This window comes from Rhinatrema bivittatum, chromosome 6 (genome assembly GCF_901001135.1).
Source record: "Rhinatrema bivittatum chromosome 6, aRhiBiv1.1, whole genome shotgun sequence".
Taxonomy (NCBI): domain Eukaryota; kingdom Metazoa; phylum Chordata; class Amphibia; order Gymnophiona; family Rhinatrematidae; genus Rhinatrema; species Rhinatrema bivittatum.
Genome location: NC_042620.1, coordinates 93313887 through 93331692, shown reverse-complemented (window position 1 = coordinate 93331692; position 17806 = coordinate 93313887). Strand labels below are relative to the sequence as shown.

The 17806-nt window shown below is 42.3% G+C and overlaps 1 protein-coding gene across 1 annotated transcript in view; it reads left to right on the top strand.

Annotated features, from left to right (window-relative positions):
• Positions 1-17806, top strand: part of FAP (fibroblast activation protein alpha) — a 257755-nt gene that overhangs the window by 683 nt on the left and 239266 nt on the right. The gene's annotated exons all lie outside the window — the stretch shown is intronic.

Genomic DNA, 17806 nt, shown 5'->3' with positions numbered 1-17806 from the left:
GGCACTGCTGGAGGGTGTTCACTATAGGGACATGAAAGCACCAAGACTTCAGTCCACAGTTTAGCTCCTGCAGCACCCTAGAATCCAATATTGCCATGATAGCTGTACTTGCCTTGAGAAGAGCCTAGTAATAGAAGGAGAAAAAAAAAAGTAACATTCTAAAGTCTGGTGGAGGGATACCAAGGGAATACTGTAACTGGCTTCCCTATGGTTTGTGGGGTAACATTAAGTATTTGTAAGAAAATCAGTATTATGTACTGAGTGTATATATATCTAGAAGGGTTCAGAGGAAGACCTGAAAGATCAATTTATAGCAAATTGGGAACTAGCTGGAACTATTTTACTGAAGGTGATGTCACCTGAGTAAGGATTCCTGTACTAAAAAAAAAAAAAAGTAAAGTAGCACAAGTAGAGAGAGACATTGAAAAGTAAGAGGGAGAGATATTAGAGTGTTCTTCATGAGAGACTTGGACAGCCTTAAAAAAAAGAAAAAGTGTTCAAAAAGGATCAATACTATGAGCAACAAATGTTTTAAAAAGGGACTGAAGTATTTTTAAAAAGTATGAATGGAAGAAGTGAATGAATGCTCTCTAGTGGGAAAAAATTGGTTCCTTAAAGGTAAGGTTAGCATTAGATAATTTCTATTGGGCAGATTCGTGAGAAATTTAAATTTTTGCTTTTTTCAGATTTTGAATGAAAAGTGATTGACAGTAACAAAGTTTAAAGGGATATTAGTTAAATAATTTGTGTAATAACTTCTCAATGTCTATAAAAAGAAAATAAATGTCTGCAGAATACTGACATTTATTTAAGTGATAGAGGAATTGGGACCAAGTGTTTTAGTCTAACTGAATAAAACTCAGATCTGGGAAATTGGGTAGAAGTGGCTTGTGATGAATTGCAGGAGGATCTTGCGAGACTGAAAAATTGGGCTTCCAAATGGCAGATGAAATTTAACGTGGACAAGTGCAAAATGATGCATATCGGGAAAAATAACCCTTGCTATAGTTACACAATGTTAGGTTCTATCTTATGTGTTACCACCCAGGAAAGAGATCTAGGCATCATAGTGGATAATACATTGAAATTGTTGGCCCAGTGTGCCATGGCGATTAAAAAAGCAAACAGAATGTTAGGAATTATTAAGAAGGGAATGGAAAATAAAACAGAGGATGTCATAATGCTTCTGTATCACTCCATGGTGAGACCACACCTTGAATACTGTGTGTAGTTCTGGTCACTGCATCTCAAAAAGGATATAGCTGCACTGGAAGTGCAGAGAAGGGCGACCGAAATGATAAGGGGCATGGAATGGCTGCCCTATGAGGAAAGGCTAAAGAAGATAGGGCTGTTCAGCTACAAAATCATGAAAGGATTTGAACAAGTTAATGTAAATCAGTTATTTACTCTGTTGGAAAATAGGAGGACCAGGGGGCACTCCATGAAGTTAGCAAGTAGCTCATTTAAAACAAATTGAAGAAAATTCTTTTTCACTCAGTGCACAGTTAAGCTCTGGAGTTCATTGCCAGATGATGTGGTTAAAGCAGTTAGTGTAACTGGGTTTAAAAAAGGTTTGGATAAGTTCCTAGAGGATAAATCCATAAACTGCTATGACGGTAATTTATAAGCAGTAGTAGCTTGAAATCTGTCTGATGTTTGAATACTTGCCAGGTACTTGTGACTTGGATTGGCCACTGTTGGAAACAGGATACTGGGCTTGATGGACCCTTGGACTGACCCAGTATGGCGTATCTTATGTTCTTACGTGAATTCTCACAAAAAGCTGACTAATCGATACATTTAGCAGATTGCTTGTTAATCACCTCCATCACTCCCAAGTTATCGCACTAGAATATCACTTTCTTGTCCCAGGACTTATCCCCTCAAATAACCAAAGCTACCACAATGGCAAATAATTCAAAGAAAGTGATGATCTTCATAACTCCAGACTCTATCCATGTTGCGATTCCACTCACGGGAGGTTCTCCATGAGCAGTCCTACTTACTCTAATGCCACTCTGGTTCTTGTGCAGCCTCAACGCCTCCGACTCCTGATGCCGGTGGATCCACCTCTGCCTTTCTTGTGTGGTCTGAATTAACATTGACCCCGATACCATCTGAGCCTGGCTGCCGCTCTCTGCAGCTGGAGAGAAGCTGCCTGTTGTTCTTCACGGCCTGGAATGCCACCGAATGCCGCTGCTGCTCCTGTTCCCCCTAGGCATTGCAGCACGCCCCTGCTTGGAATTTAAAAGGACCATGATGGGAAAAGCCTCATGGCCCCTCCTAATAATGTCACGGCTTCAGGCATTTAAATGGCCATTTCTTCCGTTGCTTCAAGCCTTCGCAAGGTCTTCAGGTCCTGTGCTCTCCATCATGGTCCTGTTCAAGGTCCTCCGTGTTCCTGGTCTCTTGTTTTTGTTCCTGGTCTTCTAGTTCCAGTCTTCATTCCTACGTCTAAGTCTTCAGTCTAGCCTTCATTCCTGCATCTAAGTCATCAGTCCAATTTTTCAGAGTCCTGTCCTTCAATGCTGGTTCAAATCTTCGGAGTCCTCGTCCTGATTTCCAAATTGCTGAGTCTGAGTCCCTGAGTTCCAAGTTCCAAGATCCGAATCTCTGCAGTTCTTTTGCCAGTCGCCTGCTTGTTCCTAGCCCTGAGCCCTTGTCTTGTTCCTGTTTCAAGCCATGCTTTAGCCTCCATCATGTCCAAGTCTTCAGTGTTCCATCCAAGTCTTTAGCATCTTGTCCACATCTCCAGAGTCACCTTTGAGTCCTCTACCAGAGTCTGTCCACATGCACAAATCATTCCCAAGTGGGTAGTCCAAAACGGCTTTCGGAGTGGCTGGAGGGCTACCCCAGAGACCAGCATGGGTTGCTGGTTCTCAGTTACTGGTGCATGTTTGATTTCCAAGTATTCCTGTTCCAAGTCAAAGAGTGTTCCTGTTTCATGCCCAAATATGCTCGTTCACCAGCTGCATGGACCATGGCCAGCCCTGGGGTTGTGTCGGTCGCTTTGCGGCAAAAAGGGCTCACACTCTTGAGCGCCCACTCACAACACTCCAGGCATTAGGTCAAAAGGCAGAACACCAGGAGCCTTGACAATATGCTCCCAAGACCATTCCACTCGCAGCGTCAGTGTATAGCTCTAAGTCATGGCTAGAAGCAGGATCAGACTGCCATATAGAGATTCCATTAAAATCGTATATTATTTTACAAGCATCGTATGGAGAAATTTCTAGCACTGAATGTTAGAATTTACCCCGATTTTTCAAAACAAACCCAACAGAAAAGGAGACAATTTCTTATTATGAAGCCCAGGGTCTACCAAATAGGAGCATCCTTTTTTCTCAAACACCCTTGTAAGTGTTGTATCACCTATAAAGGTAATTCATATGTTTTCTATTTACTTTTTCAGTTAACTTTCTTCCTAAGTGATAAAATTGCAGTGACTTAAATATTACAATTTAATCCCCCTTATCACTAATGCATATCCCATGTAAAGTAAATAAGCTTAGCTGTTAAAGCTGTTAATTACTTCGTGAATAATGTTGACAGAAAATTTTCTAGATTCTAGAGTATTGTATCCTTGTATTGTGGATTATATGGTGTAAGAGGAAAGAAATATTTCTGTTTCTTGGTAACTATTTGTTTAATTTTCTAAATATTCCACTTTTTTCTCCAGTCAAGATGCATTCTTGAAAAATTTGTTGATTAAAATGATGATTAATAATAAAATCATATAAAAAGAATTGCCAAATTTGAAGATATTCATGGATAGATCTTGAGATCCAGATATAGAAAAATTTCCAATGTACTGGCACTGTGGCTCTAGACAACCTTAGTAGAAAAATCTGGACCATTGCAATCACCCTGCATGCAAAATTCAATGCTCATATCAGGGATTGAAATTTTAAGCAATGTAGCTTTCTTAACTCCTAAAAATTGTTGTATAATGGATCTCGATTGGATCACTTTAGTCTCTGGGAGGCATGAAATCATTGCTACAGAGTCCAATATCACACCCAAGAAGGTAAGGCAAAAACTGGGCCCTCTGTTTTCTGCATCACTATGGGTATGCCGAACTGATCAGTCACCCAAATGAAAGCCTGCAACAACTCCTTTCAAGCCTGGGGTTCTATATTTCCAATAAACATGAAATCATCCAGATAGTAAACCATATCCTCATTACCAGCTACTTGAGTTGTAACCCAATGTACATATGTACTAAACAACTCAGAGGGCACAAGAAATAATACAACCCATGGGCAAACATCAGTCCACAAAGAAACTAACCCTTCCACTCAAAGCCCAACAGAGGAAAACAGTCAGATTGTACAAGCAAAAGCAGGAAGGTCTTTGACCATTAAAATCCCAGGACCACACTGCCTCACAATCTGCTCTACAGAATCAAAACCTAATAAAGCACCAAACACAATTCTCTGGGCACAAAATCATTCACAGAACATCCCGTTGGATGATAAATTGTGAAATCAATCGAAACTTTCCTTGTTCTTTCTTGGGTATTAAAGCAAGTTGGGAGAACATCATCTTTTGATATAGAGGACTTGAGAAAGGATCAGTAATTCTGGCCATGAACAACTCATAAAATGCTCCTCCTTCCCCTGGACCCAAGTATGGGATGTGGAAACCATCAAAACCTATCCAGCAATGCCCCAGCAGCCTCCCTGTTGGGGTACCTATCCAACCAAGGTTGCATAGCTTCCACTTTGACAGGTGTAGGGCCCCTGTTCAAGGGCCTATCTACTGGGGCTGCACGAATTGGACTGGACTTTTGGGGGCACTTTTTATCCAAGTGATTGCTGCAGATGGAACAGTTGTGATTAAATTTACACTCGGAAAAATTATAGACGAACCTCTTGAATCACCAGCATATGTCCAGCATGCCTGATGGCCCTTTGCACAAGATATTTGACATAGCAGCGTCTCAAAGGAGGTGACCTGCCACAGTCAGTGCTGCTGAATTTGTTCAACCACAATCCAACATCCTGTGTGCCCTACGTCACAAACTTTTTCTCTTCCATCTTATCTCTAAAATGCTCATTATAATTGATGAGCCCACCCCTTATAATCCTTGTAAGCATCTATTATTGTGTCTGCATATGCCAAAGAGGTCCGTAATGGCCCACTACATTTGCTAAGTGCAGGAAACAATGAACTCAGTTCAATACATTCCTGGCTACTTTCAAGTCTTTCCCTCATACCTCATCCTTCTTAGCTTTCTTTTTGTCCAAGCTACCTTTACTCCTTTGCCTATCCAATAAGGAAAATATATCTTATTGCTGCTTTCTAATTTGTTTTATATACTGACCCCCTCCCATAATTCCGAAAGGGTTACCAGCACCAGAGGACTCCTTTCGCTACTAAGCAGAAGGCACGATCCCACAGCGAACTATCAGATCCAGACAAAAAGCTAGATGACTCGAAGAAGAATCTGATGACTTAAAAGAGCACCTATGCTTACACTTGCGTCTATTTATCGATATATGCTCTTTCTCCTCATCCCCATCTTAACCTCATGCCCTCCCTTTTCACCCCTTTCATCCTGAATTACATTTGTCAATGGTGTCTCATTGTTGGCTGCTGCAGACTTACCTATTTCAGTACTATTAGTAGGTGAAGGAGCAGCCGTCTCAATCTCTCCATCCATTGGCAATCCCTGAGATTGTCCTGCACCATCTGGAAAATTTCTATATTCATTTTGCCTGGATGTCCCTCAGTGGTCCTCCTTGGCTCGCACCACTACCCTCTAGCTAGATTGTGGTACCAGCAATGAGGAAAAAATACTCACTTCCACATCAGAAGGTAGGGACATGTATGGGTAGGACAATGGAGGCCACCCTTGAGGCCAAAGAATTAGGCTGTGACCAAAAGCTGGACTATCACCCCAGGAAAACTCAGAGATCAGTGGGGGCCCATACAGGCCAGAAGACAACCCCCAACAAGCTCTACATTGGGGGGGGGGGGTGGTGTCAAGGGGAAGGCCCATATCCACTAAGAGCCCAGCCCAGTAGCCCACTCTCTTGACACCCCATTTAACTGCCCAAAACCCAGACTGACATGCCATGAAGCAGGGTCAGGTGTAGGCCATGGTGGGTTGTGGGGGAAGTAAAACCACAGATGTTCTACTGATGTCCCCTGCTACTCCACGTACCGCAGCTTACATCGTGTGCCAAGATCTTTAGGAGCTTTGGCAGAAGACCCGCACCTCCTTACAGCTTCCACAGGAAGAAACAAGCAGACAAAAAGCACCAGCCAGCATCTCATCTCAAACCTGGGGACTTGGTATGGTTGAGTGCCCACAACCTATGGCTCAGAATTCCCTCTACTAAATTTTCTCCACAGTTCATTGGACCATTTCCCATAATTCGTCAGGACCAGTAGCTTATCTGTCAAAGCTAACACAGACCCTGAAAGTCCACAATGTGTTCAATGTTTCGCTCCTCAAGCCACTACTCTTGTCATGGCCCTCACAACCTCCTCTTAAACCAATGGAAGTTACATCTGAGGAGGACACTGAATATGATGTCCAGAAGATTCTTGACTCCAGAAGAATTCAGAACAACCTTCAGTACGTCATCTCCTGGAAGGACTTTGGCCCTGAAGAAAACACGTGGGAACCCGCCGCCAGTGTCCATACCCCCTTAATTACTAAAGAGTTCCATCGATTTCCCCAGAAGCCTAAATCAAGAGGCCTGGAGAGGGGGCTTAAAAGGGGGGAGGAGTACTCTATCAATGGGCCAACTGCGGTTCCCACACCATGGCCAGCCTCCACTCACCTTGATATTGCTCAAACTCTCTTTGTGGCAAAATTGCTGCCATCATGCTGCTGTACCTCACCACCTCCTAAGGCGCATGTGCACACATCAAGCCAGAACTTATAGGCCCCCATGGTGGAAAAGACTGAGCAGCACTAGGAGATGATGTCTGCACAGGCTGGGGATTTAAACCCCAGCTATGCCCCCAGCTGCCAACTCAGCTTCAGGTCCTCTTGCTTTGCAATGCATGTTGCTACTTCTTTGTGCCTTGCCTTACTGTTCTTGTGCTTTGCCTCATTGTTCTGTTGTTTTGCCTTGCCTTGTTCCTGCTTTGCCTTGCCTCTCTTTTGCCTTATCCTGTTCACCCTGCCCTGTCTTGTCCTAGTCCTCAGTGTTTTGTCTGTCATGGCCTGATTCCTGGTTCAGACTTCTATTTATAGTGACTTTGCTTCTGTATTGCTGCCTGCCTTGGCCTGGACCCAGATACTGTCTACTTGCTGCCATCCCTGACCATACCTTGACTTTGTCTGACCGCTCCTTATGGGACTTTCACCTAAGTCCTGCCAGCCTCTGGAATCCAAAGGCTCAGCCTGCAAGGAATGGGGCCGGTATAGGTGAAGCTCCTGTTCCAGTCCCAGTAAGAGCGAGTCCACCACCATCTGTCAGCATGGACCTAGCAGGTTGGCTTGCAAGGCTGCGTCAGTGATACCACAGCCCAAGGGCTCACATCTGTGACAAAATTTAATGCAAAGAATACAAAAATGAAGGGATAACCGCAATGATTCAGTCATGGCCAAATCTGGATTTAATATATTCATTCCCTCATTACTATTGATAGGTCAGACAATAAGAAAAATAGAGAAGGAAAGAGTCTGTTCATTCTAGTGGCAGCAGATTGGCCAAGGAGACCATGGAATGCAGACCTATTGATTTTACATATCAATCAGCCTCAAAAGCTATCAGGTTACTGAGGTCTTTTATTCTAAGGTCCAATAGTAATCGAAGACCCATCTGTTATGGATCCAGAAGTGGACCCCTGTTCCGAGGTAAGGTTAGCGCTGCCAAAGAGGGCGTTAACCCTCTCTGGTCCCTACCGTCGGAGGGCAAGGCTTGAACGTTCGCCCGTTGAGTAAAGACTTCGCCCTGGAAGCTTGCGGTTCCCCCAGGAGAAGCCCGTAGGAACCCGGCCGCTGGGACTTAGAAGACTCCCTCAAGACTGAAGATTGGTCTGGATGCAGGCGCCTCCTGCAGGTCGTAGGTTCCAGATGGCTGGCACCTCCAGCAGGTCGAGTCAGTCCAGGAGTAAAAGCTGAAGAGTAGTCTAAGGCCGTTCTGAGGGTCGAAGCCAGTACAAGGGTCCACAGCCAGTCCAAAAGCAATCCAGGAGAAGGGTCTGCAGCCAGTCCAAGGTCAAGCCGGGAGAAGAACGAAAGCCGGTCCAAAGGTCAGGAGCCAAGAATCAGTCCAATGAGGAAGGAGAACAGGAGCAGGACGAAGATCAGGAACAGCGATCAGGAACGCCAGCACAGGATCCAGGACCAGAACCTCAATACCAAGGCAAGGTCTGAGGAGCAGACCTTGCCTTAAATACCTGGAAAGAGGGAGGAGCCTCAGGAGGGAGCCACAACATTTCCTGTCATGGCCCCTTTAAATCTCTTCTTCAGCCGTGTGCGTGGCTCTATGCAGCCAGGAAGAGGGAGGAGTCAGCTCGGCCCTGCTGGGCTCCGCGGCTGGTCTGGGCAGCGGCCAAGGCCACGGGAAGAACGCCGGAGGAGGCTCCCTGCTCCTGCAGGAGCCTCCTCCGGGCCCACCTGATGTTGCGGGTGAGTATCTGGTCCCGGCCACGGACCGCTGCGTCCGGCAGCCATGACAGTCAGCCCCGGTCGCGGCTTGCTGCGGCCGGCGGCCATAACACCATCTTAATTTTATCTTATGACTCTTAAAATGTCAAGATTAGGAAGGCTTCTCTTCCACCATAATTTCTACTTTGTTAAAAGCAAGAAAGAATTCAACATCACTAGCATATATACCAGTGTGGTGTTTATTTGAGGAACACTGCAAAAATTGTTTAATATCCCCTTGGCAGGCAGAAATGCAAAAATATTTTAAAAAGGTCTAACTTTAAATTCTTTAAAAGTTCAGCTGGTAGCAATATCATGTTACAGAGGTAGAATTTAAGGTAATTCAGTCATGTCCCATCCAAATATCACTCATTTTCTGCATGGGATAAAAAAGGTTATATTCCCCATTTTGAGCAATTGTGCCAGAGTGGAATCTAAATTTTGTATTAAAAGCACTTATATCAGAGAAAAGATTTGAAAACAAAATGGCGAACGAGAGTGAAACGGTGCTCAGCAGCATGAAGGAAGATATGATAAAGGAGATAGCCAGAGGAGTCTCTGCAGTACTACAGAGAGCCCTTTTATTCATATGGCTCTTCGACTCATGTGGCTCACAGTCATAAGCAGAACACACTGCTCCTATCTCAAGCCCACTGTAAGCCCTATCATCGGTCTCCCCAACAGGGCCCCCACTCTTAATTTGGGCCTAAGCTATTCAGGCTTACAGCTATTTCCCTTCAGCTGCTATTCCATGCCACTTCAACCACCCAGCCCCAGCTTCCCAGCTGATGCAGCAGCGATTCCTCATCCAGGTCCTGGCTCCCTCTTTCCCTGGGATCACCACTAGCCCCCATCCAATGGGACCCCAATTACAGATGTTGTCTCCAGGCGACATAATCCAGAAACAGGTAATTTTATATTTACTCCACTTGTTTACAATCTCTTTTCCTTAAAATGAATGTTGTCTTCAACATTTTGATCACTTTTGGGACATCTCTAAATGACTCCCCCTCCCCCCTTTCCACATAAAAAGAATGACAATGTAACCCCATCCATTCCACACTCATACCTCTAGACAAGGTAAAGACGCAGGGTAGACCACCAAGTAGACAAATGTTGCTAATCATAGCACATTTCTCAGTGTTCCTGTTAACTCAGAAACAAGTGTTACAAGGAGATCAGCTCTCTCAATGCAATTATTTGATAGGAAACTTTACATTTATCATTCTTTTTACCACCAGCGTAGCTCTTTCCATTGATGGAACTGGAGATATGTAGTAACCAAATACTTTAGATGGATCACAATTCCTCAAAAAATCACTATTCCGCACACATGTTATAAAATCCATGGTTGGTGCACGCAAGGGGGTGCACAATTGTTCAACTTGTGCGCACCAAGCTGCGCAGCCTTCCTCAGTTCCCTCCGCCCTCCGCCCACCACCTTCCCCTCCCTAACTCGTCCCCCAGCCCTACCTAAACCCCCCTCTTACCTTTAACTTATAAGTTGCACCTGCCGGCCTATGGCCGGCCTGCAATCCCAGGCACAGTGGCAAATGGCCGCTGTGCCTGGAGGCTCCTGCCCCGCCCCGGGACATACGCATGTCCTGGGGCTTGTATAGGCTCGGCCTGTGCCGTGCCTGTATCTATTTCAAAGGGTTACACGCGTAACCCTTTGAAATAGATAATATAATTGTCTTCTAGATATCCAGGAGAGCTACCTTTATTTATCCCTGCTTGATACTCAAATCCACAGGCTGGGTTCAGGGCCCCTGTTCCCAGCAAAATCTCAAGAACACTCTGGCACCCAATTGGCACCTGACATCAAAGTTTCTTGTACTAGTGATTCTTCTCTCAGCAGCATTTCAACAGGCAGTCATACTGATTCTACTCCATTGCTACTCTCCAGCTTCTTGTAGAGAATCATGGTTTGTTGTATCTGTAGAGTATGGAGGCAAGGAACACACTTGAGGCAGCTTTCATCGCAGGCAGGAAGAGAAGGGAAGGGGTGAGCCCTCACGAGGCTCTTCCTTTTATTGTACATTCATACAAAGGCAGATGATGTGTCATTACATGATTGGCTACTTTCCCATAGCAACAGACGAGTCCCTACACTATTGGTTTTGGCTCAGGGGGTGTGCACGGATCATATCATTGGCTGCTGAATTCTATACCTCCTGACTTTGTCCTGCCTCTGACTAGGGAACACCCAGCCCTACTTTCAGGCTAACAGGATTAATTATAAGCCAGAGAAATACATGAAGTCAGGTATCCTTTCCTAGGCAGAGACTTAAGCACAAGTGATGCTTTTATTCAGGCAAGTGTCAGGGAGAAGGGAAGTTAGTGTTTAACCCTGATGAAATGGCTTGCTGGCAAGCGCATATTTCCCACATCTCACCCTTTCTGTTTTTGTTTAGGCAGCTCAGTAAAGCTTTAGACCCTTACTGAAATCTGTTATGTCTTGGTATGGGCTGGAAATAGGGGAAGGGGGATTATGGAGAGAAGAAAGCTAATTCGACGTGGTGTGCCAGCTGCCGATGAGCTCCTGAATCTCCATATCACCCAGAGCTGGTGCAGGTGGTGTGCCAACGCTGCAGGGCTCATGATTCCCTATTAGGCATCTTAAAAGACATCTTTGTATCCGGGCTGAGAGCAAGGTTTCAATATGGATATGAGGGTTGGGTATGCACTGAATACAGCATCACAGGCAAACAATTAAGACAATTATGGTCATTATAATAGAAATCACCCTTTTGAGACCAGAAATATCAGGGAGCCAGGACCATAGCCAGTCCCATGGAGAAGTAGGTATTCTGCCTGAAAATGGTGCATCAGCAACCATGGTTTCTATCTGCTCTATGGTATGTGTGAGGTTTGCTTTATAGTCTGATATGTACACACAGCAATGAGATCCAATTAATGCACAAACACCACCCTTTAAGGCTAAAATGGTTTCTAAGGTATAGCTGTTCTGAATGCTACTTCTCTAATCTGAGGACTTCTGTTGTGAGTAGTTTTAATGCATGGACAGTCTGATTAAATAGGGCAGTCGTCCAGTTAGCTAGGATGTGTAAGTCTCTGTAATTCATAGCTGTCCCCATTGGGGGAAACAGGCTTCTAGCTATCTGAGTTTCTGTATACTTTTCTATGGGATTATTTATCGCCTCCCTTTTGTTACAGAGCCTTGCTTTGGGTAAATTTTTGACTGCATAGTATGAGGGGAGGATGTAGCCTAAAGTGCATCTGTCTCTCCATCTTGGGGAAATGTACATATATGCTCTACGCCCACATAACATCCATATGTTTCCTAACAGATTAGTGGACATGTCATTGGTTATCATTTGGGCTATATAACTACAAAAGGTAAATCCTTCATCCCCTCTATACTTTCTGTACTTGCTTGGGTCTCCCACTGCACATCCTGAAATCTGCCAATTGCATACATATATGTGGTATAATTATGTAAGTGTTCAGTGATTAATACAAAGGTTCGGTTACAATATGGATATTTCCCACCTGAAGTCCCTTTCCATCCCCTGTATCATAGTCCCAACAAAGAGCGGCAGTCTCTTGAATACAGCTACCAATGTGTAGTATGGTATTATTAACTGGAGAGTTAATGAAAACACCTCTCTGTAAAGGATAATTAGTCCATACTGTAAGGTTAAATGGTACAGCATGCATCAGTAGTTCTCCGCAGGCTTGGGTTGGCATGTGTGTGCAGATCTAACAGTCTGTTCGATTCAACAGGTGTGAAAAGTTCGAGGATGTACATGTTGTTCTGTCAGAGTCCTTGTTCTGAAATCGCCATAGCTGGAGAAATAAGGCAAAAGATGAGGGTGCAGAACACAATTGTTAATGAGTTGGCATTCAGGCAAGAAAAAGCAGCTAATAAGTTCTCTGGAGTTTTCTCAAGGCCTTGCTGTTCTAAGAGTTGTGCAGATTGGTTGGATAGGGCCTTGATCTGTCCCCAGGTCATGTGGTGCTGCTTTTTGCAAGGAGTCCGGTCTCTGTCCTTCTGAGGGCTGTGGAGGCTCAGGGAGAAGTTGGGGATCGGGTCCTGTAGACCTGGACACCTTTCCATCTTTCCACGGCTTGATACCTGTGGAAGCAAGCAGAGAAACATATCCTCGTCCCTTTGATAAGGGGACGGGACCGTACCAGACATTAAATATTCTATACAAAACTGATGGCTGTAGGTGACTAACCCTAGTCCCATAATGATTACTCATGGCTGTGTTCTTATGTGAACCTGATATGTTTAGATGATTTAAAGTAAACAATACTTTGTTCAGGGGGAAAATCCAGGGGCAATCCCCCCTTTTTCTTTTTGTTTGGTCCAGAGCTCTTAAGCGTATGATTGGCTCTCTCCACAATGGCTTGCCCTGTGGTGTTGTAGGGGATGCCAAATAAGTATTTAATGTTCAATTATTGACAAAATTCATGTAAAGGAATGGCTGCAGTAAATAGAGCCATTATCAGTTTTCCGAACAGAGGGTAACCCCATTATCAAGAAAGTGTTTATGCAGTGATCAATTTTCATTCAGTAAAATAGCAATAAATGTAAATTAATCGTTTAAAGGAACAATCATTTGCAGTAAGCTGGATCACAAACAAGTATTTCAGACATTACATTAAACATAAGTTACACAAGACTGACATATATTCATATTCATTCATCCTGCAAATATTCATTCATAGTCTTCTTGGCATCAAGACAGACAACAGATAACACATAATTTGAGCTAAAAATCTTATCAAAAAGTTATCAAAAACAAAATTAGATCAAGGATCAAAAGTCAAAAGGTGTTAGAAAAATGTTAAAATAAACTGCAAAGTGTTCACCTTCACATCTCCTCATGGCAGGAAGGCTGTAAATCTGGAAAATATTAAAAACTGGCATACAGCAAAATTTATTAAGGTAAGGATAAAAGTGAAATTCTTACTTTTTTAACCTTGAAGAAATCAATTCTATTATTCAATTTAATAAAATCAATTTGGATTTGCAAGAAAAGGCTTGGGAGGGATTGCTTTAGATGTAGCAACCTCTATCAGTAAAATTTTTAAGGTTCAGAATTCTGTATAAATTTTGTGAAAAAGAAAATAAAACTGAAGTTTCCTTAAGACAGAAGGTCTGTAGGCCTGAAAAATAAAAACTATTATACAACAGAATTATTAAAACAATAATATAATATAACTTGTAGAATAACATAGCGCCTCCTAGTGGAGACCCCATCATTACTTTATGGAATGCAACTATTGTTCCAGGTTGCAATCAATAATACTCTGAGCTTACTTTCAATGTGGAATATCAGAATAGAATTTCTTCATATAATTATTAGAATAGGAAATTAAACACGCTGTTCGCGCTAAAGTGACTGTAACTACTATTAAATGTCCTTGTCAGTAACCTCAGTTCAGTATTAACGAAGTTTGAAAGTATGTTTGAAAGTATTAAAGGATTAATGACAGATTGAGAGGAAGGGCTAGTACAGGAATGCTGAGTTATAACATATATATACTAGAGAGAGAAACTGCAGTACTAAGTCCAGTTTTTTTTTTTCTTTTCAAAAGTTCTCCCTCCCTCCCCCATGAGTGGCAAGCAAGAGTTACAGTAAAGGGGGGGAGGAGCAGTGTTTCTCAAAAGAAAAGAACTGCACCCAAGGAGTTAATCCTTCAGTCAATAGGAACTTAAAGATAGCATTGTTTAACAATTGATAACATCGACCACAGACAATGGCTTGGCAAGGACTTGCTGATTCCTTGCAGACAGATTCTATTTTTCTCCTGTAGAGAAAATTACAATAAAAATCTGTGCGCTGGCAATTCAAGCAATTGCTTATAAACTTAAATCTCAGAGAAATGGAGTCATTTTAAATGTGAGCCAAATAAACTTTGCAAAAGGGAAACTTTCACATGTAATTTACACAGAATATTATTCAAATTTCAGTACAGTTTTAACATAATGCTATGCATACACTTTGTGGGGGAAAATACTCTCAAAGTATGCAGATTTTTTGTAACTGAATATCAAAGACTAATAGAAACCATTTTTTCCAAGTTTGCTGTGCCTGCTCCAGCACTAGATGTAGTCTGGTTTGTAACAGGTCATTGTACTGTCTCATTAAATCATTTTTTTCATAGTGATTTTTTCTTTGCTTGTAACGCAGGAGTGTAGCTGCTTGGCCCAAGGTCTTATACGCTGATTTCTTTGAAGACCTGTGGGCATAGCCACTGCTCATGGCACTCAACTCTATTGCTGCCACACCTAGTTCTTTGTTTCTTTCTGTAATGGGAAAGGCTTGAATCCCTTTCAATAATTCCTCTCTTGTGAGATTTCCATGTTCTAGGTGAAATCCCATGCTGACCGCGGCACATAAATTGTTACCGGGAGCAGTGGTTTGAGATGGTAATTTACCTGGACAAATTGATGATGCAGAATCAATGACTGTCTCAGGCAATGGCAAATGAGGGTACAGGGAGTGGTTGGTGGGGGAAGGGGGTTGCAGGCAAGATGGAGGAAGGCTAGTTTTTCTGACCTCAGTGTTTTCAGTTTCCTGGGGCCTTTTCTCTGAGGTGGACGCAGAGGAAGCCACAGGAGCCATGTGAGTGTGTGTCCCCAGATGTTCTATTTCATTTTCTGTCCCCCTTTGTTCATGGTTCTTTTCTGTGATGGGGAAGGCTTGAAGTCCTTCTAATAATTCTTCTTCTGTAAAGTTTTCTTTCTGCGGTTTCTGCTGAAATTCAATGCTAACCGCCCCACCCAGGCCAGGTTGTGGCTCTATTGTTCTCAAGGACTGCTTTTCTAAAGAGGTGTGAATGGGCTTGGGTGTGGGTATGGAGAGCTGATACAAAGAATTTGCTGTCTCTGAGGGAGACTGAGCATAAGATGGGGGAAGGGTATTCTGATTGAGCTTGCCTGCTTCTAAAAGCACATGGTTTGAAAATGCTGTCTTTAAACTTTTTTTTTCTATGTGTTCGATGGCCTCTGTACATTTTTGCCAGATTAATCTTTGCTTTATGGGAGCTCTGGGAGCCATATGAAGACAATTGCCGATTGAAATCCATTCCTGGGTATTTAGAGTTCCCGCCTCCATTGAATACCAAGGGCAACGGCAAGCTATTTCACTTATTAATTTTTCTAAGTCCCCCAGGCTGACTTGCGCTATTTTTCTTCTGGTGATGAAATAATGATTATTGATTATTTTCTGCAGCTCCCTGGCATGTAGCCTCTGCTGTACAGTCAAATCACTGCCCATGCTTACGAATGTGGGGAACAAACTTGCTGAGAAATACTTTAAAAATTACTAAGAAGTACTTTTTTTAAAAAAAAATATTACGATTGCAAATCTGTTGAACGGTACGTACCTTGGCTATGACCAGCCGAAATAAGCATGGAGTTTATCATCTCGTCGCGGGTCACCAGATGTTGAGTATGGAGGCAAGGAACACACTTGAGGCAGCTTTCATCGCAGGCAGGAAGAGAAGGGAAGGGGTGAGCCCTCACGAGGCTCTTCCTTTTATTGTACATTCATACAAAGGCAGATGATGTGTCATTACATGATTGGCTACTTTCCCATAGCAACAGACGAGTCCCTACACTATTGGTTTTGGCTCAGGGGGTGTGCACGGATCATATCATTGGCTGCTGAATTCTATACCTCCTGACTTTGTCCTGCCTCTGACTAGGGAACACCCAGCCCTACTTTCAGGCTAACAGGATTAATTATAAGCCAGAGAAATACATGAAGTCAGGTATCCTTTCCTAGGCAGAGACTTAAGCACAAGTGATGCTTTTATTCAGGCAAGTGTCAGGGAGAAGGGAAGTTAGTGTTTAACCCTGATGAAATGGCTTGCTGGCAAGCACATATTTCCCACAGTATCCTTGAATGATATTTCCTTTATATCTATCTTACACTTACTTACATCTGTGTATGTATCTGTTGGGAGTTGGAATATCTTAATTTGATTTCTATGCACTACTTTGTCTTCTCCTGATCTAGATTTGATTTTGTACGTGCTTCCAGCTGGTTTGAAGATTTTCACTACTATGTAGGCTTTTTCTTCCCAGAAATCTTGAATCTTCTTTTATCAACTATGTACCTCATTTTCCTCAAAAAGATACAATATCCTAATCTTATTATACTGACTTTGCATTTTCTATAAAATGCTTCTTCCAGATTTGTATTTATATTTATTAATTTCAAAACGTATATAAAGCAAAACAACTTTGCATAGAGAAATATGAATCATTATAAAAAAAAAAAAGATTAATCCAATATATTTATAACATACATCAAAATTCTATATCTAGTAGAGTCTACATCCGGCGGGGAGGTTTGGAAATTACAGGAGAAAAGAAAAGGAAATTATTAAGGAAAAAACATAACATGAAATCTGCAGACAACAAAAAAAGAAAAATCACTTTAAGGATCGAAATTAGGAACTGCGGAAGATGCCAGTCTTCTTGAGTCCAAAAATAACTGCAGTTGTTCAGGATCAAAGAAAATATAGCAATTATTATATTTAATTATATGCTTATAAGGATATCTTAATGTGAATGTAGCATGTTGTGAAATAGCCACTTGCCTTAAAGAAATCTTTAAAAAAAAACCCTCTAGTTATTTTAGCCAAATCTGGAAAATTCTTAATTTACTGTCAATAAAAATAAGAATTAAGATTGCTAAAATACAATCTCACAACTTTACTAAGGTCAGTTTCCATTATAAAAGATACTAGTAAGGTACTATGCTTTTATAATCTCAGGACCAGAATTTTCAAAATAGTTCATCTGATTAAGTAACACTGAATTAAGCTAAGAAATCTGGTTCTGATGAACATTTGGGCAAGTAGAAACTGGCAAAAAATATAACTTAAGCAAAGAAATAGAATCTGATTCAAAATGTAAAACAACAAGTGTTAATTGGCAGTTCTCTAATAACCTTGGGGAAATTGAGCAAAGAGATATTAAATGCCTGGATTGATTTTCCAGGGGGCTCCTTAATAACCACACTATTCACCGAGATGCTCTAGTTACTCCAGAAAGCTGATCCCAATTTAACCCTGATTTTACAAGCCAAAGCTGACCCTCAGACCCCTGACTTAACAAATTGGACAAATGTACAAAGAAAACTTTGGAGACAAAGAAATCATCTAAAATTTAAACAAGGATTATGGTACAGAGAAAGACCCTTC